The sequence below is a fragment of the Carcharhinus amblyrhynchos genome, chromosome 11 (genome assembly GCF_965287045.1).
Source record: "Carcharhinus amblyrhynchos chromosome 11, sCarAmb.v2.hapA, whole genome shotgun sequence".
Taxonomy (NCBI): domain Eukaryota; kingdom Metazoa; phylum Chordata; class Chondrichthyes; order Carcharhiniformes; family Carcharhinidae; genus Carcharhinus; species Carcharhinus amblyrhynchos.
This window is the reverse complement of record NC_137334.1, coordinates 27,551,008-27,576,043: the sequence shown is the minus strand read 5'-3', so window position 1 is coordinate 27,576,043 and position 25,036 is coordinate 27,551,008. Positions and strand designations below refer to the sequence as shown.

The 25,036-nt window shown below is 41.9% G+C and overlaps 1 protein-coding gene across 7 annotated transcripts in view; it reads right to left on the bottom strand.

The window, feature by feature from the left end:
- The window catches only part of LOC145349995 (serine/threonine-protein phosphatase 6 regulatory ankyrin repeat subunit C-like), a 239,820-nt gene that overhangs the window by 173,738 nt on the left and 41,046 nt on the right, over nt 1-25,036 (bottom strand). The window lies entirely within an intron of this gene.

Genomic DNA, 25,036 nt, shown 5'->3' with positions numbered 1-25,036 from the left:
CACTACCAGAAGGATGTGGAGGCTTTGGAGAGGGTATAGAAAAAATGTTACCTAGTATGGAAGGCTTTAGCTCTGAGGAGAGGTTGGAGAAACTTAATTTGTTCTCACTGGAGCGACGGAGGTTGAGGGGAGACCCTGATAGAAGTCTACAAGATTATGAGAGGCATGGACAGAATGGATAGTCTGAAGCTTTTTCCCAGGGTGGAAGAGTCAATTCCTAGGGGGCATAGCTTTAAAGTGCGAGGGGCAAGGTTTAAAGGAGATGTACAAGGCAGATTTTTTACATAGAGTAGTGGGTGCCTGCAACTTATTGCTGGGGGAGGTAGTGGAAACGATATGGTAGTGACTTAAGGGCATCTTGACAAGTACACGAATAGGATGGGAATAGAGAGATATGGTCCCTGGAAGGGTAAGAAGTTTTAGTTAAGTTGGGCAGCGTGGTCAGTGCTGGCTTGGAGGGCCGAAGGGCCTGTTCCTGCACTGTCATTTTCTTTGTTTACTTGCCTTTTATATTAGACAGCAATCTAGAATCTGTCCAGACTTAAAAATACATCACATCTTGATCAGAGAACACTACATTGCTGATGCCTTCTGTCACACTTGGAAACTCCACCATGAAGACTCATTGATTGACTCTCCCATGCGCGTAACTTTTCATTCTCCTTTACAAAAAGTGATTATGGGACATGGCATCACATCTGCGCCTTTGATCAGTCAAAGCAACTCTATGCTGGAAAAGATGAGCAAATTCTGCTACCCTGGCTCCACAGTATAGGGAGGTCTTGTGGCACAGTGTCCCAGCTCTGGGTCAGAAACTGTGTGTTCAAGTCCCACTTCAGGACTTGATGACCAGAGAAGGGACGTTCCTGATGTTACCAAATAGGTTGATTTTTGGCCCATAAATCTTTCCAACACGCCTAATGGAAGGCAGTAAGAGCAGAAGTGTTTCCTGAACAGCCATAATGAAGGCAATGGCAAACCACTGCAACACTTTTCCACGCATTATCCATAATCATATAAATCATGGACTAATCCAATGGAAGTCAATGGTCACCAATGCCATTTTAGGAAACGGACGCAGGAGGAGGATCCACAATGATGGACAATTAGTCTCCTGACACAAAACTTAATTCTCTATGCATGTAAGCAGCTACCACCTTTGGCTGACTCATGAAGCATGCATGGAATAACATCAGCTGTCTCTAAGAACCAAGCTGCTGCTTTGAGGTCTACATTCTCAGCACCTTGTTGTATGGCTGAACAGGAATTCTCACTATTTCGAAAAGAAACTAGACAATTTTCATTTTTGCTTGCTGTAGTGCATTCTGGGCATTTCGTGGAAGGGCAAAAATCAATATGCAAGCTCTGTACTACCAAGGACAAAATCACAAATGTAGTAGTCCTCTCAAAGTAATAATTTCCCAAGTTAGCACTTAGAGCCTAGTTCCCTAGCTGGGCACATGCACATCTGGGGAGAACTAATGAAAAATCTGTAGTTGTCATCTTGAGTGGCATCTGTCCCTTGGTTTCAGAATGTCGTGGGTCTGACCATAGGCCACTTATTGGTTTACGTGGATTTGTGTACTTACTGAAAACAAAGTACAAGATATATCTTATAATTTGTGTTATCCTTTTGAATCTGCATATATCTGTAAAGGTGAAGTGAAGGAGTAGTATAAAAGAGTTCATCTTTTCTTGACTAATAAAGGTTTCTTTTGTTAAAGTTCATCTGATGACTCCCATGATTCTGATCAGTAGTGTCTTTCATGTATTTAAACAAAAATTACAAGTTGGAATCTATCAAGGCATGTTCCACCTTGGGATCTGACTGGAAAAGGCACCTGGATGCCATCTGACTCTTTCTACTAAGTAAAATCTTAACTTTTGAATCAGTTAAATTTTCAATACATTCTTGCAATTTTTGTTCCTTTATTCTTTCTTGGAACGTGGGTGTTACTAGCTGCTCATCCCAAGTTGTCTTTTAACTGAGAGGACAGTTACGAGTCAACCACATCTGCAATCACATTTAAGTCAAACTGGGTCAGGATATTAGTGAACCAGATGAGTTTTTACAACAATCGATGATAATTTAATGGTCATCATTACTGAAACAAGTTTCAATTCCAGATTTATTAATTGAATTTAAATCCCACTAACTGCTGTAGTGGAATTTGAACCCAGGCCCCAGATCATTAGCCTGGGCCTTTGAATTACTAAGACAATGACATTACCACTACAAAAGCACCACCACCCCCCCCAAACTTTCCTGCCTCATGGGGAGAGGTGAAGATTTAATATGAAGGTACCCTTGGTGTTGCCAATTCTGTTTTTACGTATTGTACTCTTGTAGGGTTTTATTACATGACCTCTCCAACCATATTTTGTCAATATTTTTGGCTCATTCACAATATTTTTGTAACTAAAAATAAAGAGAATGAGATAGAACTTTTTTCTGATGATTTTATGAACTTTGAGGCTGAGATGCTCACAGCAGTGTCTAGGAGATTAATCTTTAATTCCTGCAGGCTTCAGGATAATCTTGAAGAGTTGGCAATCCCACTTGTAATTCTCTATTAACACCCCTGAAAAGGAGAATCTCTAAAGCTCCAGATTTTAGAAATGTTCCAAGCTCCAAGTTAAAAGCATGAACATTATTACACACATTTCAGTCAGCAGCAGTCCTCGAGAAAAACAGTCCTTAATTCGAAAAACATCTCTCAGGGGTCATATGTCACTTTGATTACAAAGTATACTGCTGTTCATCTGTACATTACTTTTGCAGCAACAATGTAATGTCTGTATTACGAATACATGCTTCATCAGTCACCAAAATTAGGTTAAATTCAGTAACAAGATAATGTTGTTTAGGGCAAGAAAAACAAAATAATTTCAGTAAACTTATACTTATCAGTTAAGCCTGTGCATGTTGCAATACAACTGCCCACATTTCCAAATGTAAAACTGCAACTTGTCTCATTGGGCAAGTACATAAACTCTTTCATTTATATGGTTGTTGATTCCATCACCTCATTTGATAGGGACATATGAAATAGGAACCGAAATAGGCCATTGGGCCCCTTGGGCCTGCTCCACAATTCAATAAAATCATGGTTGATTCGATTGTCATGAGTTCCACATTCTCATCCACCTCCAATAACCTTTGATTCCCTTGCCTAAACAGAATTTATCTACCCCTACCTTAAAATATATTCAGCGATCCATTGGTTGTGATATTTTAAGTTTCTCAGATTCTGGTAAGATCCCAGTGGATTGGAAACGTGTTAATATGACGCCCCTATTCAAAAAGGGTGAGAGGCAATAAGTAAAAAACTATTGACCGGTTAGCTTGACCTCTTTGGTGGAAAAGGAGAGAAGCAAGAAGTAGGAAACTATTGGCTGGTTTAGCTTGACTTCTATGATGGGGAAGTTGCTGGAATCAATCATTAAAGGAGGATATGAATAAGCATTGGGAAAGACAAAGCTCAATCTACCATTGTCAGCATGGTTTTATGAAAGGAAGTCATGCTTGACCAACTTATTTGAATTCTTTGAGGGCATAACCAGCAAGTTGGGTAGTGGGAAAGTTGTGGATGTGGTATATCTGGACTTCCAGAAGGCGTTTGACAAGATGCCACGTAGAACATTGATCCAGAAGGTGAGATGGCAGGGGACTGGGGGGTAGAGTACTAGATTGGATTTTGGATTGGCTGACTGATAGGAAGCAGAGGGTTGGGATAAATGGGTCCTTCTCTGGTTGGCAAAATGTAACTAGCAGGGTTCCACAGGGCTCAGTCCTCAGACTGCAACTGTTTGCAATCATATAAATTATCTGCAAGCAGGGACAAAGTGTAACAAAGCAAAATTTGCAGATGATACTAAAATAGATGGGAAAGCAGGCAGTGAAGAGGATGTACAGATTTTACAGATGGATATAGATAGGCTAGGAGAATGGGCCAACATTTGGCAGATGGAGTTTAATGTGGATATATGTGAGGTTATCCATTTAGGCAGAAAAAAAAATGGCAAATTACCTAAATAGAAAGCTGATTCAAAATGCGTCAGTGCAGAGGAATCCGGGTGTCCATGTTCATGAATTGCAGAAAGCTGGTATTCAGGTGAAGCATGTGATAAAAAACGGCAAATGAGATGTTGGCATTTGTCGCATAAGGACTGGAGCATAAAAGTAGAGAACTGTTGTTGCAGTTGCCTAGGGTGTTGGTAAGACCGTATCTGAAGTCATGTGTCCAGTTTTGGTCTCCTTATTTGATGAAGGTGTGGTGACATAGGAGGCAGTTCAGAAGAGTTTTGCCAGATTAATTCTGGGGATGAAAGGGTTGACATACAAAGAGAGATTAAACAATTTGGGCTTACACTTGCTGGAGCTTAGAAGGATGAGAAGGGAATCTGATCAAGGTATATAAAATTTTGAAAGGGATTTATAAAGTAAATGTAGACCAAATGTTTCCTCTTATGGGGCAATCTAGAACAAGAGATCATAGGTATGGGTTAAGTGGCAATAGATTTAAAATGGAGATGAGGAGGAATGACTTCTCCCAGAGGGTGGTGAACTTTCGGAACTCGCTGCCCCATAGCACAGTGGAGTCTGAACCTTTGAATGGTTTCAAGGAGGAGACAGATATATTTCGAATAAAAAACGGATAAGGAAATATGGGGGACAGGTGGGGATGTGGATTTGAGACCAGGAAGAGATCAGCCATAGTCTGACAGAATGGCGGAGCAGGCTCAAAGTGCTGAATTTGCCTAATTCTGCTCCTAATTCATATGTTCCTATAACCCTGCTTCCACCACCTTCTGAGGCAGAGTTCCAAAGTTGCACATCCCTCCAACAGAAAGGACTCTTATCTGATCCAAGGGTGACATATTTTTTATACCGTATATTAATTTAAGAAATCAAATGGCTCCCCTTGAGCAAGGAGGACTGAGTGTACAACAATAATCTAAGGCAATACATTACAGCTCCATTTGCAGATAAAATCTATCCTCAAATATGAAAGTACTCCATACATTAAAAAAAGTTTGTTAAACATAGCTTCCTTTGTCTTTGCACAAAAAACAATTTTATCTTTATTTTTTCTTGAGTTAAATCAGATGTCATTGCAGGTTACACCAAACACTCCTTTTTGGCATTCATGAGAATTTAAATAGCAGAGGATGTTTTGATCTGTCGACCCCGGCATAGTGAACAAATTATGTTGGTATAAAGTAGCACAGACTATTGGAAGTTTCTCCACACCTAATTTGATCATATGATAGAGGAGAAAGTTTACTGGGAATTTTGCAGGTATATTTTAAAAATGGTCTTGGTGTTTAGATATCATAAGTAACACAATGGTTAGGATTGCCTCACAGCCCCAGGGACCAGTGTTCAATTCCGGCCTAGGGTCACTGTCTGTGTGGAGTTTGCACATTGTCCCCATGTCTGCGTGGGTTTCCTCTGCATGCTCTGGTTTCCACCCACACTCCAAAATATGGGCATTAGTTTGAGTGGTCATGCTAAATTGCCCTTTAGTGTTTGGGAACTAGGAGGGCAAATACGTAGGTCACAGGGATAAGACCCAGGTGGGATTATTGCTGGTGGAGGTTTGATGGGCTGAATGGCCTCCCTGTGCACTGCAGAGATTCTATGAAGTCCCATACATGGGCATAAAGTTTCATGGACAGGAGAGAAATGATTGATGCAATTAGTTCTCTACTTATAGGTTTCCTATTTTAGCTGGTCAATAATTCATTCATAGATCTTACTTCCGTCACTAATAACAATTGCCATTAAACTTTTGTGTAATCTACACAAGATGAACAGGGTACCAATGATATAAAATCAAGGTTATAATTATGATACTAGTAATAGCTATAATTGTACAGGATTTACAAATCCTTTTATTGCATTACTGTTGAAAAACAATGTATGAGTTGCAATGGATACCACAAAAAAGGTTCCAGATGCATAAACTGAGAAAGAGAAGATCAAACTATTTAACATACATCATCTAATTCTAGGTATGTGTACATGCATCTTTAGCTCAGTTAGCAGTTAACAGGTTAGTGATGCAGAGTTTCAACTCCTATATTGGCTAAGATTATTCATGAAGGCCCACCTTCTCAACCTTGCTCCCTCGTCCAAACTATGGCAATTCTCAGGTTAAATCACCACCAGTCAGCACTCCCCCTCAAAGGGCAGAGCAGCCTATATTCATCTGGGACTACGGTGACTTTAGCTTACTCTGCATACAAGTATATTTACACCATATATAGTTTACGTACATTATACTGCATACACATCTAGTACAAACATGATTCTTAGAAACATTCAATTTTGATATCTGCCTTCTGTGTTTAACGTAGGGTCCGCAATGACCCCTTCCAAACCACTATCTAGTAAGTAACTTTTTCACAGGTTTATCGGAAACACACAAAAAATAATTCACAGTAAAAATTAAAAGTTGGATTTTGAGCTTTCACATCAATAAAAGATTGAAATTTTTATTTGCTACCCATCTGACCTCAAAACACACATGCTCCACATTAATTCAATATGTTGTTAAGCAGGAATAAGCTCAAACAGAAACCACACAAATTTGGAAACTTCAAATATAGTTTGAATTATAATTCAAAATTTTGAATTATAATAATTCAAAATAGAATTAAATTTGTAGTTTTAAAGGGCAATCCATCAGAAGGGAGTCGCAATGAATAATTTATTTCTCTGCTTATCTCGTTATATATCCCAAGTCATAAATATTTGGGTTATATTACATTTATATTTTCAACTGTATTTCATCAAGCAATTAAAAGCAACTACATCAACAGCTGACAAAGTTCCAATGAAAGATCACAGGCTTTAAATGTTTTCATTTTCCTACAGATCATTCCAGTCCTGCTGAGTATTTCCAACATTTTCTGTTTTTACAGCAACAGCTGAAGCTGCTTGAGACCAGATATCTCAATTGCCTATCACTTTTTCGTAATTTGAAAGAACAAAAACTTTTGCAGCCTAAACAATACAACTGAATTAGTACTCATGACTCATAAATAGATGTGTCCAATTTCAGAACAGAATCCCTGCCAATTGTCAAAGTTGGTTTAAAACCACTAAAAGTCCAAGGGCAGCATATATTAGATTGTTCTTTCTATTTCCTGACCTTACAATATCATAAATTAACACAGAAGGAACTATTCAGCCCATCATGACTGCAGGCATTTTGACCTTTGAATTAATATTATTCCTCTGCAATTTTCACACATATACCATATACATTCACACACACAACTCACACAAACATTTCCTTTTTGAAGATCTGCTTCCATCACATTTTGAGATAGTGCATTTCAGATCTAACTATTTACTGCTTTGAAAACTTCACATCTTCCCAAGGTTGCCAATTATCCTAAAATCAATGTCCACTGTTTACCAACCCTTCTGCCAGTGCAAAGTTTCTCCTTATTTACCTTAATTGAAGCAAGATAGAGAAAATTAAGGGGGATTCTGCCATAGGAGTCCATTAGATTGGGGGTTACTGCTGTTATGAGAGATGGTCAGAACTACAGAAGAGCACAAATGGAGTGGAACTGGTACTACACATGCACAAGATTTAAAGAACTGAATTACAAGAAAAGCAATATTCCAATGCATGCAACCCAGGACAGTGGGCTCAGTTACAAGACCAACCCATATAATAAGGGACGGCTGGTTACCTTGAAACCTTCATAATTTTAAGTCTCTTCATAACCTTCTATGCTACCTCCACATAATGGAATTCACTCATCCCTGGCACATCAGAGGCTTTGTTTTCAAAATACATTTGTTCTCAGGGAAATATTGTAATATACTGGCAGCAAAAAAAATTAAGAAGAAAGGAATTACAATCCCAGACAGTAACAAATCATGGAGTTTAAAATGAGGTTGTAAGTTGCTGTCATAGCTTCAGAAAAATATAACATAAGAACATAAGAAATAGGAGCAGGAGTAGGCCATCTAGCCCTTCGAGCCTGCCCCGCCATTCAATAAGATCATGGCTGATCTGTTGTGGCTCAGTTCCACTTTCCCACCCTCTCCCCATAACCCTTAATCCCCTCTCTTATCAAGAACCCATCAACCCGCTTCTTAAAAATATTTAGCGAGGCAGCCTCCACCACTTCAACGGGCAGAGAATTCCAGAGATTCACCACCCTTTGAGTGAAGAAGTTCCTCCTCAACTCCGTTCTAAACCGCCTCCCCTTTATCTTGAGGCTGTGCCCCCTAGTCCTACTGTCTTTTTTGAGCGGGAAGAGTCTCTCCACCTCTATCCTATCCATCCCATTCATCATCTTATACGTCTCAATGAGATCTCCCCTCATTCTTCTAAACTCTAACGAGTACAAGCCTAGTTTATTCAGCCTCTCCTCATAGCTCAATCCCCTCAACTCCGGTATCAGCCTAGTAAACCTCCTCTGCACTCCCTCCAGGGCCAAAATATCCTTGCGCAGGTGCGGCGCCCAAAACTGCACACAGTACTCCAGCTGCGGCCTCACCAATGCCCTATACAGCTGCAGCAAGACCTCCCTACTTTTATATTCAATCCCCCTCGCTATGAAGGCCAGCATCCCATTCGCCTTCCTGACCACCTGCTGCGCCTGCAAGCTGGGTTTTTGCGACTCATGCACAAGGACCCCGAGGTCCCTCTGCACCGTCGCCTGCTGCAGTTTTTCGCCACGTAAGTAATAGTCCTTCCTACCATTCTTCCTACCAAAGTGGACCACCTCACACTTGCCAACATTAAATTCCATTTGCCATTTCCTGGCCCATTCGCCCAGCCTATCTAGATCCTTCTGCAGACTCTCCACACCCTCCGCACAATTTGCCTTTCCCCCAATCTTGGTGTCATCAGCAAATTTCGACACCCTGCACTCGGTTCCCTCCTCCAGATCATCTATATAAATGGTAAATAGCTGAGGCCCCAGCACCGACCCCTGGGGCACCCCACTAGTCACCAACCGCCAATCCGAATAGCACCCATTGACCCCCACTCTCTGCCTCCTATTTGACAACCAATCCTCTATCCACGCTAACACCCTACCCCCAACTCCATGTCCCCTGACCTTCTGCAATAACCTCTTGTGAGGTACCTTGTCAAACGCCTTCTGAATATCCAGAAAGACCACATCCACCGGCTCTCCTCTATCCACTGCCCTAGACACATCCTCATAGAACTCCAGTAAATTTGTCAGACACAACTTCCCTTTAATGAAACCGTGTTGCGTCCGCCCTATCAAGCAATTCCCTTCAAGATGCCTCGCAATTTCCTCCTTAATGACGGATTCTAACATTTTACCTACCACAGACGTTAAACTAACCGGCCTATAATTCCCCGCCTTTTGCCTGGCACCCTTCTTAAACAACGGCGTAACATTAGCCGTTTTCCAATCTTCCGGCACTTCCCCGGAATCCAGCGACGTCTGGAAAATAACCACCAAGGCATCCACTATCACCTCCGCCATTTCTTTCAGAACCCTCGGATGCATTCCATCCGGTCCTGGGGACTTGTCCACAATCAGCCCCTCCAGTCTGTCGAGCACCACCTCTCTAGTAACAGTAATGTCATTAAGACCCTCCATTCCTACCACCTTTCCATCGCTAACACCCAGCAAATTATTCACGTCCTCCTCCGTGAAGACAGAAACAAAAAAGTTATTCAAGACCTTAGCCATATCCCCATCCCCTACCACTAGCTCCCCTTTCTCATCCTCTAAAGGACCAACGTTCACCCTAGCCAGCCTCTTCCTTTTTATATATTTATAAAAACTCTTGCTATCCTTTTTTATATTAAGTGCTAGCCCAGCCTCATAGCTTCTCCTACCCTCCTTTATCAACTTCTTTGTCAATCTTTGTTGACATTTAAACCTTTCCCAATCCTCTTCTCGCCCACTGCTCTTAGCTACTCTAAATTCCTCCGCTTTTAATTTAACACTTTCCTTCACCTCCTTCGTTATCCACGGCTTATTACCTCTCTTCCTACTGTCCTTTTTAACCATCGGAATAAATTTCTGCTGAGCACCAAGAAAGATCTCCTTAAAGATCCTCCACTGCTCCTCAGCAGACCTACCTTCCAACGCACTCCCCCAGTCCACATTCGCCAATTCTTCTCTCATCCTACCATACTCCCCTCTATTCAAACAAAGGACGCGTGTCCGGGAACCCACTTTCTCCTCCTCCATCTGCACCAGAAACTCCACCATACAATGATCACTCTCTCCAAGAGGATCCTTCACCGCAAGGTCCCTAATTCTACCCGCCTCATTACATAGCACCAGATCCAAGATAGCTCGCTCCCTCGTCGGCTCCAACACACACTGTTCAAGGAAATTATCCCGGCAGCATTCCAAGAACTCCTCCTCGAGCCCACCTCGTCCAACATGGGTCAACCAATCAATATGCAGATTGAAATCTCCCATAACTACTGCCGTCCCATTCCTGCACGCCGCACTTATTTGCGTGTTAACAGCCCGCCCCACCTCCAGATCATTATTCGGGGGCCTATAGACGACACCCACCAGCGTCTTCCTCCCTTTGCTGTTCCTAATCTCCACCCACAACGATTCCACGTTCTGCTCTTTGGCTCCGATATCATCCCTTGCTACCACCTTGATACTATCCTTAATCAGCAGAGCTACGCCACCCCCTCTTTCCTCCTGCCTATCCTTCCTAAACACTTGATAGCCCTGTACATTCATCTCCCAGTCCCTGTCACATTGCAGCCACGTCTCTGTAATGGCCACCAGATCGTATCCATAAGCCTCTGAGCTGGTTTACCTCACCTTCATACCACAAGCATGTTCAATGGTTTCCTGTCATTAGGTTAGAGAGTACAAAGGACTGCCTAGCTAGCAGCAGACGGTGACTGCTGTTATAATCTCAGCTGCTTTTACAAGTCAGATCTCAGGGTGGACGACATGCTTGTGGTATGATAGGTCCTAACTTTTATTTTTAGTTTAGATACTGTTACTTTAGATAAGGATATGTTGGCATACAGAGGTTCATCAGGATGTTGCCTGGGATGAGGAGAGATGGGATAATCTGGAATTGTTTTCTTTAAAGAGAAGACAAAATTGAGTTGCATAAGACTATGAGGGGTATGGACACAGTGAGCAGAGAGCTGCTGTTTCCCTTGATGGAGGGGTTAATCATTTTTTTTTAAAGGAGGTATAAGGGGCAGGATATTCAGAGGGAATTTGACAAAAAGCTTTTTCACTCAGAGGGTGGTGGGCACCTGGAATGCATTGCCTGGCAAAGTAGTGGAGATCATAAACCTTACAACCTTTAGAAAATATTTAGATGAGCACTTGAAATATAACATTCAAGGATATGGGGCAAGTGCGGGAAAATGGGATTAACACACCTTTAGTGGTAATGCAACAAGATCTGGACAATATCCAGGCTTGGGCTGACAAGTGGCAAGTAACTTTATCACCCAAATACCAGGCAACAACCATCAGCAATAAAGAGACACTCTAACCACCACCCTTTGACATTTAATGGTGTAACCATCACTGAATCCCCCACTGTCAACATCCTAGGGGTAACCATTGACCAAAAACTCAACTGGACTCACCACATAAACGTAGTGGGTACAAGAGCAAATCAGAGGAATACTGCGGCAAGTAGTCACCTCCTGGCTCCCCAAAGTCTATCCACCATCTACAAGGTATAAGTCAGGAGTGTGATGGAATACTCCCCATTTGCCTGGATGGGTGCAGTTCCAACAATACTCTAGAAACTTGACACCATCCAGGACAAAGCAGCCCGCATGATTGGCATCTCATCTACAAACATTCAATCCCTCCACCACCAACGCTCAGTAGCAGCAGTGTGTACTATCTACAAGATGCACTGAAGCAATTCACCAAAAATCCTTAGACAGCACCTTCCCAAACCCACAACCACAAGGGCAGCAGATACATGGTAACGTCACCACCTGCAAGTTCCCCTCCACTCACCATCCTGACTTGGAAATATGTCACGGTTGCTAGGTCAAAATCATGGAAATCCCTCCCTAACGGCATTGTGGATCAACCATTCAAGGCGGCAGCTCACCAGCACCTTCTCAAGGGCAACTAGGGATGGGCAATAAATGCTGGCCAGCCAGCAATGCCGATGCCCCTCAAATGAATAAAAGAAAAGTTGTCAGTGCAGACTCGAAGGACTTTTTCTGCACTGTATGACTATTCAAGGAAGGCAGCCATTGAACAGAAGCACTGGAGTCAGCTGATGAATTTTTAACAAAAGAATAAAACATTTGTTAAATAAAGATTAATTATTTTACAACACTCCTTCACCCCCACCATACTTTTACAGATAAATGATTACACTAAGTTACAAAATCTACCTCATACTCTAATGTTCACAGTACGTGCACTGTTCACGTAAACCAATAGGTCAGATATAACACATTTTGAAACCAAGTGACAGATGCCACCTAAAACAACTTCCATAGATATCTAATGAACTCCTCTCAGGCACTTCTCTCGCCAGTCTGTCACACCAGTTTCCAATCTCTACTATCGAAGAACATCTATGGAATCTTCCCTCAAATTACGCTCTCTTGGCTGCCTTCACCAAGGACCTATCTCCAGAGTTTCAATTCTCCTTTTGATATTCCTCTGCCGTAGAGTGCCACATGTAAAAGTGGCCAATCTCAATCTTCACCTTTCACACATCTCAGATATCGAGCCCTGCCAACAGAGCACCACTGCTTCATAGACCCATAATAAGGAGTCTCCAACTTTCTGGACAACTTGGATCTCTGGCTTCTTGCAAGTCCACTTTACTTTGTGTGCTTTCTACAGTTTTGCTTTTTTGGAGTCTCTATGCTCCTCACTCCTAAGTTAGAACATGGAACATAGAAAAACTACAGCACAAACAGGCCCTTCGGCCCACAAGTTGCGCCAATCATATCTCTACCTACTAGGCTTACCTATAACCCTCAATCCTATTAAGTCCCATGTAGTCATCCAGAAGTCTCTTAAAAGATCGAATTTGCCTCCACCACCACCGACAGCAGCCGATTCCACACATCCACCACCCTCTGAGTGAAAAACTTACCCCTGACATCTCTTCTGTACCTATTCCCCAGCACCCTAAACCTGTGTCCTCATGTGGCAGCCATTTCAGCCCTGGGAAAAAGCTTCAGAATCCACTTGATCAATATCCCTCTTATACACCTCTATCAGGTCCCCTCTCATCCTTCATCTCTCCAAGGAGAAAAGACCAAGCTCTCTCAACCTATTCTCATAAGGCATGTCACCCAATCCAGGCAACATCCTTGTAAATCTCCTCTACTTCCACATCCTTCCTGTAGTGATGCGACCAGAACTGAGCACAGTACTCCAGTGGGGTCTGACCAGGGTCTTATATAACTGCAGCATTATCTCTCGACTTCTAAACTCAATTCCTCGATTGCTGAAGGCCAGTACACCATACGCCTTCTTAACCACATCCTCTATCTGCAAAGCCAATTTGAGAGTCCTATGAACCCAGACCCCAAGATCCTTCTGATCTTCCACACTGCTAAGAGTCTTACCCTTAATATTATATTCCTTCATCCCATTTGACCTGCCAAAACGTACCACTACACATTTATCCGGGCTGAAGTCCATCTGTCACTTCTCTGCCCAGTCTTGCATCCTATCTATGTCATGCTGCAACTTCCGACATCCCTTCAAACTATTCACAACACCTCCAACCTTCATGTCATCGGCAAACTTACCAACCCATCCATCCACTTCCTCATCCAGGTCATTTATAAAAATCACCAACAGCAAGGGTCCCAGAACAAATCCCTGGGACACTCCACTAGTGACCAACCACCATGCAGAAAAAGACCCATCTACAACCACACTCTGCCTTCTGCGGGCAAGCCAGTTCTGGATCCACAAAGCAACATCCCCTTGGATTCAGCCTTGCTGAAGTCCATATAAACCACATCTACAGCTTTTCCTTCGTCAATGTGTTTAGTCACAGTTTCAAAAAAACTCAATCAGGCTCATAAGGCACGATCTGCCTTTGACAAAGCCGTGCTGACTACTTTTGATCATAGTATACTTCTCTAAATGTTCATAAATCCTGTCTCTTAGGATCTTTTCCATCAACTTACCAACCACTGAGGTTAGACTCACCGGTCAATAATTTCCTGGGCTATGTCTATTCCCTTTCTTGAATATAGGAACCACATCCGAAATCCTCCAGAACCTCCCCCATCTCCATCAATGACGCAAAGATCATCACCAGAGGCTCTGCAATCTCTTTCCTCACCTCCCACAGTAACCTGGGGTACATCCCATCCGGTCCCGGTGACTTATCCATCTTGATGCTATTCAAAAGCTCCAACACATCCTCTTTCTTAATGCCCACGTACTCAAGCTTTTTACTCGGCCGCAAGCCTGCACTACAACCAAGATCCTTTTCCACAGTGAATACCGAAGTAAAGTATTCATTGAGTGCCACTGCTATTTCTACTGGTTCTATGCAAATTTTCCCACCGTTACATTTTATAGGTCCTATTCCTTCACATCTCATCCTTTTACTCTTCACGTATTTGTAGAACACCTTAGGGTTCTCCTTAATCTTAGCTGCGAAGGCCTTCTCATGACCCCTTCTGGCTCTCCTAATTTCCTTCCTAAAGCTGTATACTCCTCTAGATCCCTAACATTACCTAGCTCCCTGAATCTTTTGTATGCTCTTCTTTTCTTTTTGACTAGATTCGTTACAACTTTCGTGCACCACGGCTCCTGCAACCTACCAAAACTTCCCTGTCTCATTGGAACATTGTCATGCAGAACTCCAGACAAACGTTCATTGAAAATCTGCCACGTTACTTTGGTACATTTCCCCGAGAATATCTCCTTCCAATTTACGCCTCTAATTTCCTGCCTGATGGCTTCATATTTCCCCGTACTCCAGGTACTTTCCTAGCTTGCCTGATCCTATCTCTCTCCAGTACGAGTGTAAAGAAGATAGAGTTATGATCACTATCCCCAAAATGATCTGATACCTGTCCAGGTTCATTACCCAATACCAGATTGAGTACAGCCTGTCCTCTTGTAGGCTTATCCACATACTGTGTCAGGAAACCCTCCTGAACCCACCTAACAAACTCCTCCCCATCCAAACCCCTTACCCTAGGGATATTCCGGAAATTAAAGTGTCCCATCACGACAACTCTGTTGTCACTCAATAAACCATTTTTTCCAGATTTCTATTCTTCGTTCCTTCGACTAGGAGCTCTTCTTGGAACTTGCTTCTGTGTCTCACCCAGGTTTCAGGACCTTTGTGTTCTTTAGTTTGGGGTCTGCAATCTACAGTCTCCCTTCATGCCTGCCTGTTTCATTAGTTTCTAGGACTAGTGTATCCTTCTGGGTTACTTTGTCCCAGCTGAACTCAAACTGTTTTTGCTGTCTCTTTGGGTTCCTGGTTGCGAGACAACAGCCCAGTTTTGATACCATATTGGCTTCAAAGTCGTAAAACCTTCATAAAAATGCAGCCATTTTCAAAATGATCCTAAAACTGAAGTTCTTAGCACACAAAAAAATACAAATTAAATTTAAAACTTAAAGCTAGGCTATTTTCTAATACCCACAACTATAAATGACCTAAAACTATTTCCTATCACTACAAAATGCTAAACGTAGTATTAATTGCTCATAATACATCAACTGATAACAAGCGTTTACCATTCACTATGATCTTCTGGAGAAAAATTAATATTGTGCATTGGGAATAATTTATCCATTATGCTAAATAATGAAACAAACTGTTTTGTTCTAATTTTGTCTCCAGCCAAACAAAAATGTATTCTGGATCTGTACGAGTCAGTATACACTCCAAAAATATAATCTGCCACAACGCAGATGCAGATTTTTCAGTCCTTATAAAATGTCTTACTTCTTGATCCCTGGAATATCTTGCAAAGGGAAGCCTCCAGGCCGCTTGTCAATCAGACATTGGGGGATGAATAACTTAGGAAAAAGTAAAGAAAGCATCCTGCTTGCAGAGTACAAGGAGCATGGAGCCAAATTAAATCAACTTCAAAAGGTTATATTCTCTGACTATTACGCAAGACACATGCAAATTTGCATGGGGATAAATAGATTATAGAGGTGAACATGTTGCTGAAGCACTGGTGTGGAAAGGGGGGAAAATAGGACAATAACACAAGAAGGAACTGTACTGTTGAAACTGGTTCTTCCTGAAGTCTAATAGAAAGGTTGAATAGGACAGAACACAAGGAATATGTAAACTGGAGGGAGGTGGGTTCAGGTAGAAAAGATAATATAAATTATCGTTCTGAAAAAAAAATGGATAGGTGATAGCTGTCAAAAATTGTGTCAATAAAGGGGAAACTAAAACATGTAAATTAATCAAACCAGGAGAAACAAATAAGAAACATGCAAGTAACACATGAGAGCAAAGGACAGGTTCGGTGTCTGGCCCAAATAAGAGTTCCTTATATAAACAAATGGTGCATGTAAGAGGAAGGTATGTATGCCAGATATCCCAAGGAAACTAGTAGTGAATCAGGAGTAGTAACTCACCAAAATTAATGTGAGCAAAATAACGGAGAGAGTAATAGCACTGAAGACTGACAATCACCAAGATCAGACATTTTGAGGTCAGAATTTTAAGGGAAGTAGATGAGGGCATTACAGCTGTTCTACTTATAAAAACTTTGCAAGTTCTCACAATTCGAACACAATTTTCTAATCCAAAGTAATTGTTTATTTCATTCTGCTATTAAAGGGAACAAACAGAAAACAGAATTATAGACCGGTTAGCCTAACAGCTGCTGTCTATGAGTCTATAATTAAGATAGGGTAACAGAACACCTTAAAAACTTCCAGCTGATCATAGAACCAGCACGATTTGTGGAGGGTACATCCTCCCTGACAAACCCAAGTGAATTTCCTTCAAAGATTGTGCAAGTAGTAAACAGGGGAATGAACGTCTACAGATGTTCTTATGAACTTCCAAAAGTCATTTGATAAATACCTATTAGGAGACCTGAAAGAGTTAATAATCACAAAGTTTAAAAATCACATTTTCTGCTCGCTGCCAAATTCAGTCACACAGGGAAAACTAAAGCAGACCCAGATAAGAGTCAAGGACCATATGACTCCATTACTAGGGAGGCCTCAGTCACACAGCATACACATAAGACCTCCATTGAATTATACCCAGTTGCAGCTTGTCAGTGTCTGTTCAAACTAGACACAATGGGACAGGGGAGCTGATATACCTCTGGTTAGAAATAGATAAGTAGAAAGAAATACATGCTTAGTGATATTACAATTAGGTAGATGTGCACAAGTTGCAATAGGACAATTATACCCTATGTTACGCACGATGTAATCCTGATCAGTAGTTGTAAGTGGAAGCAAATAACTTCCGTGTGAATGCAGCTGGCTCACTTCCGTGTGAATGCAGCTGGCTCACTTCCGTGTGAATGCATATCTTTGATTGCTATATTTTTTGTAACTGGATTTCTTGTAACCGGATAAAAGACTGCACAATTCTTGGATTAACGCTCTATGTGATGGCCCACTAGTTGGAGCACTGGGGCCAGCCCATACTATCATTCAAAATAAAGGCCTTGTCTTGAAATGCCAAGAGTCTTTGTCTGGTTTTCTCCAGAACGAGAACGTGAAGAACATGGGACAGGGGAGCTGATATACCTCTGGTTAGAAATAGATAAGTAGAAAGAAATACATGCTTAGTGATATTACAATTAGGTAGATGTGCACAAGTTGCAATAGGACAATTATACCCTATGTTACGCACGATGTAATCCTGATCAGTAGTTGTAAGTGGAAGCAAATAACTTCCGTGTGAATGCAGCTGGCTCACTTCCGTGTGAATGCAGCTGGCTCACTTCCAGTGAGCAAAACAGCTGCATTGTTCTCCCTAATTTGACCTTTAGCTAAAATTCAAGATCATAGAATTGAAGGCAAAACATTGACCCAGTTAGGTGATTTGTTGAATGGAAGACCACAGAAATTAGGGACAAAGGGCAGGTACTTGCATTGGCAGGATGTGACTAATGGTGTCCTGCAAAAATCTGTATTTATTAATGTCTAAGGTTATGGAATAGAAAGCCAAAAATCAAAATGTGTGATGGTAAAGAACATAAGAAATAGGAGCAGGAATAGGCCATCTGTCCCTTCGAGCCTGCCCCGCCATTCAATAAGATCATGGCTGATCTGTCATGGCTCAGTTCCACATTCCCGCCCTCTCCCCATAACCCTTAATCCCCTCTCTTATCAAAAACCCATCAACCCGCGTCTTAAAAATATTTAGCGAGGTAGCCTCCACCACTTCAACGGGCAGAGAATTCCAGAGATTCATCACCCTTTGAGTGAAGAAGTTCCTCCTCAACTCCGTTCTAAACCGCCCCCCCTTTATCTTGAGGCTGTGCCCCCTAGTCCTACTATCCTTTCTGAGCGGGAAGAGTCTCTCCACCTCTATCCTATCCATCCCATTCATCATCTTATATGTCTCAATTGAGATCTCCCCTCATTCTTCTAAACTCTAACGAGTACAAGCCTAATTTATTCAGCCTCTCCTCATAGCCCAACCCCCTCAACTCTGGCATCAGCCTAGTAAACCTTCTCTGCACTCCCTCCAAGGCCAAAATATCCTTGCGTAAGTACGGCGCCCAAAACTGCACACAGTACTCCAGCTGCAGCCTCACCAGTGCCCTATACAGCCGCGGCAAGACCTCCCTACTTTTATATTCAATCCCCCTCGCTATGAAGGCCAGCATCCCATTCGCCTTCCTGACCACCTGCTGCACCTGCAGGCTGGGTTTTTGCAACTCATGCACAAGGACCCCGAGGTCCCTCTGCACCGTCGCCTGCTGCAGTTTTTCTCCACGTAAGTAATAATCCTTCCTACCATTATTCCTACCAAAGTGGACCACCTCGCACTTGCCAACATTAAATTCCATTTGCCAGTTCCTGGCCCATTCGCCCAGCCTATCTAGATCCTTCTGCAGACTCTCCACACCCTCCGCACAATTTGCCGTTCCACCAATCTTGGTGTCATCAGCAAATTTCGACACCATACACTCGGTTCCCTCCTCCAGATCATCTATATAAATGGTAAATAGCTGAGGCCCCAGCACCGACCCCTGGGGCACTCCACTAGTCACCAACCGCCAATCCGAATAGCACCCACTGACCCCTACTCTCTGCCTCCTATTTGACAACCAGTCCTCTATCCACGCTAACACCCTACCCCCAACTCCATGTCCCCTGACCTTCTGCAATAACCTCTTGTGAGGTACCTTGTCAATGCCCCTACTTCTTTCAGTGCTTCTTCCGAGTGATGTTAAACATGGATAATTACTGCATCGTCAACCGAGAGAAGGTAATAAATAGTGATCATTGCTCATGATGCCATAAGACTGTGTGGGATCGAGGATCAATGTTGAGGATAACCAAGTCTACGCACTTCCAATTGTACCACGGTGCTGCCAACTCTGGTGGTTCCAACCTGCTGGTTTTGAAGCTGATGCTACTCAGACCACAGTAAAACAGGGAGGTATTTAATACACTAGAAGGATTTAAAATTCTTAAGGACAGGGGTCAGATAGGCAACCTGCACTTAAAACTGATAAAGCAGCAGGACCAATGAGATGCATCCAAGGAAACTGAGGAGAGCGAGTGTGGAAATTGCAGTAGCACTGGGCATAATTTTCCATTCTACCTTCGACTCAGGAGTGGTGTCAGGGGGCTGGAGAATTGCAAACCTTCATTCAAAAAAAAAGGGTGAACAGATAAGTGCAGCAACTACAAGCCAATCAGTTCAAATTACGTGGAAACTTCAAAAACAATAATTAATAGTGACATGGTTAAAATAAGATTAATCAAGGAAAACCAGCTTGGATTTGTTATGGGAAAATCATGTTTAACTAACTTGAGCTTTTTGGTGAGGGGAATGTTGTTCATGGATTTCCAAAAGGTATGTGAGACAGATCAAAATCCTGGAACTCACTCCCCAAAAGTACCACGGGTATGACATGGACAACAACTGTTCAAGGCAGCTCAATACCACCATCTCAAGAGCAATTCGGGGTGGGCAATTAATGCTGGCCCAGCCAGCAAAGCCCACATCCCTTGAACAAATAAAACAAAATCAGCTGAAATGAGATATGCCAACATAAAAAGAACCTTTGAAGTTGTGTACAGATGTGAGAAATTCCATGCAGATGTGTACTGGAGAAAGATTATTGTGGATGATAATTACCCTCCATTAGCACAGATCTACAAGAAAAATCTGTGTAAACCAGCAGCAAATCTGCAGAGACTACTGATCAGAATTCAAAGTTACAATTTCACTTAACTGTAAGTCCAGAAGGGAAATGATGCTGTCAGAAGACCTATCTTATTTACTGCCACCCAGTAAAGATGAAGGTATAAAGATCCATCACATAGTAAACTTTGCACCACTGAAAGTGAGTCAAATGAGGCCAGCAAAGACAAAGACTTTTGTTCTCTTAATGTTCTCTCAGCAATTTATCCAAAGATGGCCTGTTAAGATACAGCAAACAATACAACAGGGATGATATCTCGCCAAAAGATGATGCTCTGCTGGCCAGATTCAGAATATTGTACACAAAATGATGCAAAACAAAACCTCTCGATAAGATACACAAAAGACACATGGGAATGAAGTGCAAGCTCAGAGCTATGCTCAAAAAAGACAGTAGGACTAGGGGGCACAGCCTCAAGATAAAGGGGGGGCGGTTCAGAACGGAGTTGAGGAGGAACTTCTTCACTCAAAGGGTGGTGAATCTCTGGAATTCTCTGCCCGTTGAAGTGGTGGAGGCTGCCTCGCTAAATATTTTTAAGAAGCGGGTTGATGGGTTTTTGATAAGAGAGGGGATTAAGGGTTATGGGGAGAGGGCGGGAAAGTGGAACTGAGCCACGACAGATCAGCCACGACAGATCAGCCATGATCTTATTGAATGGCGGGGCAGGCTCGAAGGGCCAGATGGCCTACTCCTGCTCCTATTTCTTATGTTCTTATGTTCTTATGTTCTTAAATCGACTGTGCACAGGGTAGGTATTCACAAATATGTTAGATGTATAATACACAGCACAAAGAGGAAATCATAACATCCAACTAAGGATGTTAGCTTAATATCCGTAATTGGGAAAATACTGGAATCTATCCTTAAGGAAGAAATAGCAGGACAACTGGAAAAGAATGGTTCAATCAAGCAGACGCAGCATGGATTCATGAAGGGAAAGTCATATTTGACGAATTTATTGGATTTTTATGAAGGTGTAACAAGTGCAGCTGACAGAGGGGAACTGGTGGATGTGGTATTTTTAGATTTCCAGAAGGCATTCGATAAGGTGCCTCACAAAAGGTTGCTGCAGAAGGTTAGGGTACATGGAGTTAGGGGTAAAGTGTTAGCGTGGATTGAGGATTGGCTATCTAACAGAGAGCAGAGAGCAGAGAGCTGGAATAAATGGGTGCTTTTCTGGTTGACTGATGTGATAGTGGTTCAGTTCCACTAGTCGGTGACTAGTGGCGCGCCGCAGGGATCGGTGCTCGGGCCTCAACTGTTTACCATATACACAGGCGATCTAGAGGAGGGGACTGAGTGTAGGGTAACAAAGTTTGCGGATGACACAAAGATGAGTGGGAAAGCAAACTGTGTGGAGGACACAGGAAGTCTGCAGAGAGATTTGGATAGGCAAGTGAGTGGGCAGGGATCTGGCAGTATAATGTTTTCAGGTGTGAGGTTATCCACTTTGGAAGGAATAATAGCAAAATGGACTATTATTTAAACGGTGAAAAATTACAACATGCTACTGTGCACAGGGACCTGGGGGTCCTTGTGCATGAATCACAAAAACTCAGTTTGCAGGTGCAGCAGGTGATCAAGAAGGCAAATGAAATGTTGGCCTTTATCGCGAGAGGGATGGAGTATAAAAGCAGGAAGGTCTTGCTGCCATTGTACAAGGTACTGGTGAAGTCACACCTACAGTACTGTGTGCAATTCTGGTCCCCTTATTTAAGAAGGATATTTTAGCTTTGGAGGGGTGCAGAGAAGGTTCACTAGATTGATTACGGAGATGAGGGGGTTAGCTTATGAGGACAGATTGAGTAGACTGGGCCTGTACTCATTGGAGTTTAGAAGACTGAGGGGAGATCTTATAGAGACATATAAAGATAACGAAAGGGCTAGACAGGGTAGAAGCAGAGAGATTATTTCCACTTAGAAAGGAAACAAGAACTAGAGAGCACAGCCTCAAAATAAGGGGAGTCAATTTAGAACATAGTTGAGGAGGAACTTCTTCTCCCAGAGGGCAGTGAATCTTTGGAATTCTCTGCTCATTGAAGCAGTGAAGGCTACCTCGTTAAACGTGTTTACGTCACAGATAGATAGGTTTCTGACCAAGAAGGGAATTAAGGGTTATGGGGAGCAGGTGGGTAAGTGGAACTGAACCACTATCAGATCAGCCATGATCTTATTGAACGGTGGGGCAGGCTCGAGGGGCTAAATGGCCTACTCCTGTTCCTATTTCTTATGTTCTTATAACTATTGAAATAACACCCAGACCATGGCATATTGGGAAGCTGATTAACTCATGTTATCAAGAATGGCATCTCCTAACAGGAAACAATACTCAAAGTTCCCTTTTATTAGAAAGGTGAAATATTTGAGAACCACAACAGCCATCTCAGCAGTACATATTTTGATGAGGAAGAGAATTGTAAGAGAGTAACGTGTGAAAATTAAACCCCTTTAATCTTTAGAAAAGTTTAAGGAATTGGCTGACCAAACAGGCTGATCATCACATGACCCAAGGGAACATGGATTTACAAAAAGACACATCCAGACGGTCAAGAGAACCCTCATGAACTGGCCAAAGATTAAAGATCCAAACCTTGCCTTATTACTACTGCAAGCTACACCTCTCAAGATTGAGATTAAATCATTTGCACAGCGACTGTATGGTAGAAAGTACACTGCAACTTTGCCAAGCAAGATACTTCCTCCTAGAACAACCCAATGATGCACACATAGAAGGAAGTCAACACTTCACAAGCAGGCCAAATCACTGCCAGAATTAGTGAGGGGGCAAATTGTACAAGTACAGAATCCAATCATGAAACCCTGCAAAAGTTTTTGGTGAAGCTGAGACTCCAAGGTCGTACATCATTGTTCTTCCAGTTTGGTCTCAGAGTCCGTATTCAGGCCAAACCTGAACTAGAAAAGCAGAAGAGGTCATGAACAACACCAGAAACATCAATAAAGAGTAACATAATATCGTCACAACATGCACAACATTATCAGTACAGTATTCCAACTTACCACAGAGGGAATGCCAAATCTTCAAGACTGAGGCATAACGGCCTAGAACCTAAGCTATACTGAATGATGTTTTTGAGAAAAGAAAACAAGCTATAAAAGGCTCTGTGTTCAGTTTAAAAGATTTCTTGGGAAAGGACAGTATGTTATTTATTTACAGACAGAAACTATATTGTTTTGTGCATAGATTTCCAGAATGCAACATCATTCACTAAATGTACTAATATTCAGTGCACAGCAGAGGGTGAGATCTGTGAAGTACATCCAAGTCCAAGAATTTTGTATCTAAAAGTCTGATTAATTGAACTTCTGAAAACCACATGATGTAACAATTACAGTACTAATGTCCTTGTGTATAATATTCCATTTTATTAAATTATCAGAGTAATAGACAACAAATTCAAGTTACCTGCATTCTACAGTGAAACCAGTCAAAGGAGTTCAAGTTTAAGGGCAAGTTAAGTATAGGATTTGCAGCATTATTCAGCACAAAACTGTCACAATATTGTGGAAGATACACTTTTGGAACTAATTCTGCAACTGCAGTGACCCTAACCACCTTCTAATCCATTTTTGGGTGTTTTATGCTCTCCCTTCACACAAGTGCTTTTGTTCCTCTGATTAACACAACATTACTCCACACAAACTGTCATTCTGATGGATATTTGCAAATATTTCAAAGTCAACAAAACTTCTGGTCTTACAAACATTTATCATTTTTATTTAACTATAGACTAAGTCTAAATGTAATATTTAGAAGAAATGGGTTATCCGCAAATAATGCCCATTTTCTACATGAAGATATTGTGCCATTTTACAAGCAGCAGTTTACACTACTAACATGGTCAATGGAACATTTAACGTGCATTGTGTTTGTATGAATTGAGACACTCGTTCAGTTGAGGTGTAGATGAAACAGCAATGGACAGATTGCACTCATTAATCATATTTACATTTATTTTAATATGAAAAGTAACCACAGTCACACAGATAGAAAAGATTTGGAGTACCATCTCAGGGGAGCTATACGTCTAATGGGGAACAGCAGAAACAATGACATATGCAGCTGCGACCTCACCTCAGGGTCAAAAAGCACACCAAATTTGCAAATGGTCTGGTGTGACTGTGGACAATAACCAAGGAGAGGATGGAATTGGTCGCTCAGGTCAGGGTTTGTGTTGAGAATCAATGACAATATTTTTGGTCTTTCCAATATTTAGATGGTGGAACTTTCTGCTCAAGCAGTGTGACAAATCAGAGCCAGTTGAAAGGTACAGAAAGGTGGTAGTGAGATAGAGCTGGGTATTCGCACTTTAGCGACTAATTTACATATGAAATCTAATGTGTTTTCAGGTGTCATGACAAAGGGGCAGGATAGGGGAGAAACAGGAGTGAACCAAGACAGATCCAGAGGAAACGGTGAACGAGTGAGATGGGGAGTCACACCAATTGACTTTATGACTATAAATGGCTAGATAAGAATGGAATCAGACTAGAGCAATCATCCAGTTAAATGGCACAGAAAAGGTATTCTTGACGTCAGAAGCAGAAATGCAATAGTTCTGAAATAAGTTTAAGTTTATTTGTTATCGTCACAAGTAGGCTAACATCAACACTGTAATAAAGTTACTATGAAAATCCCCTCATAGCCACACTGAGGC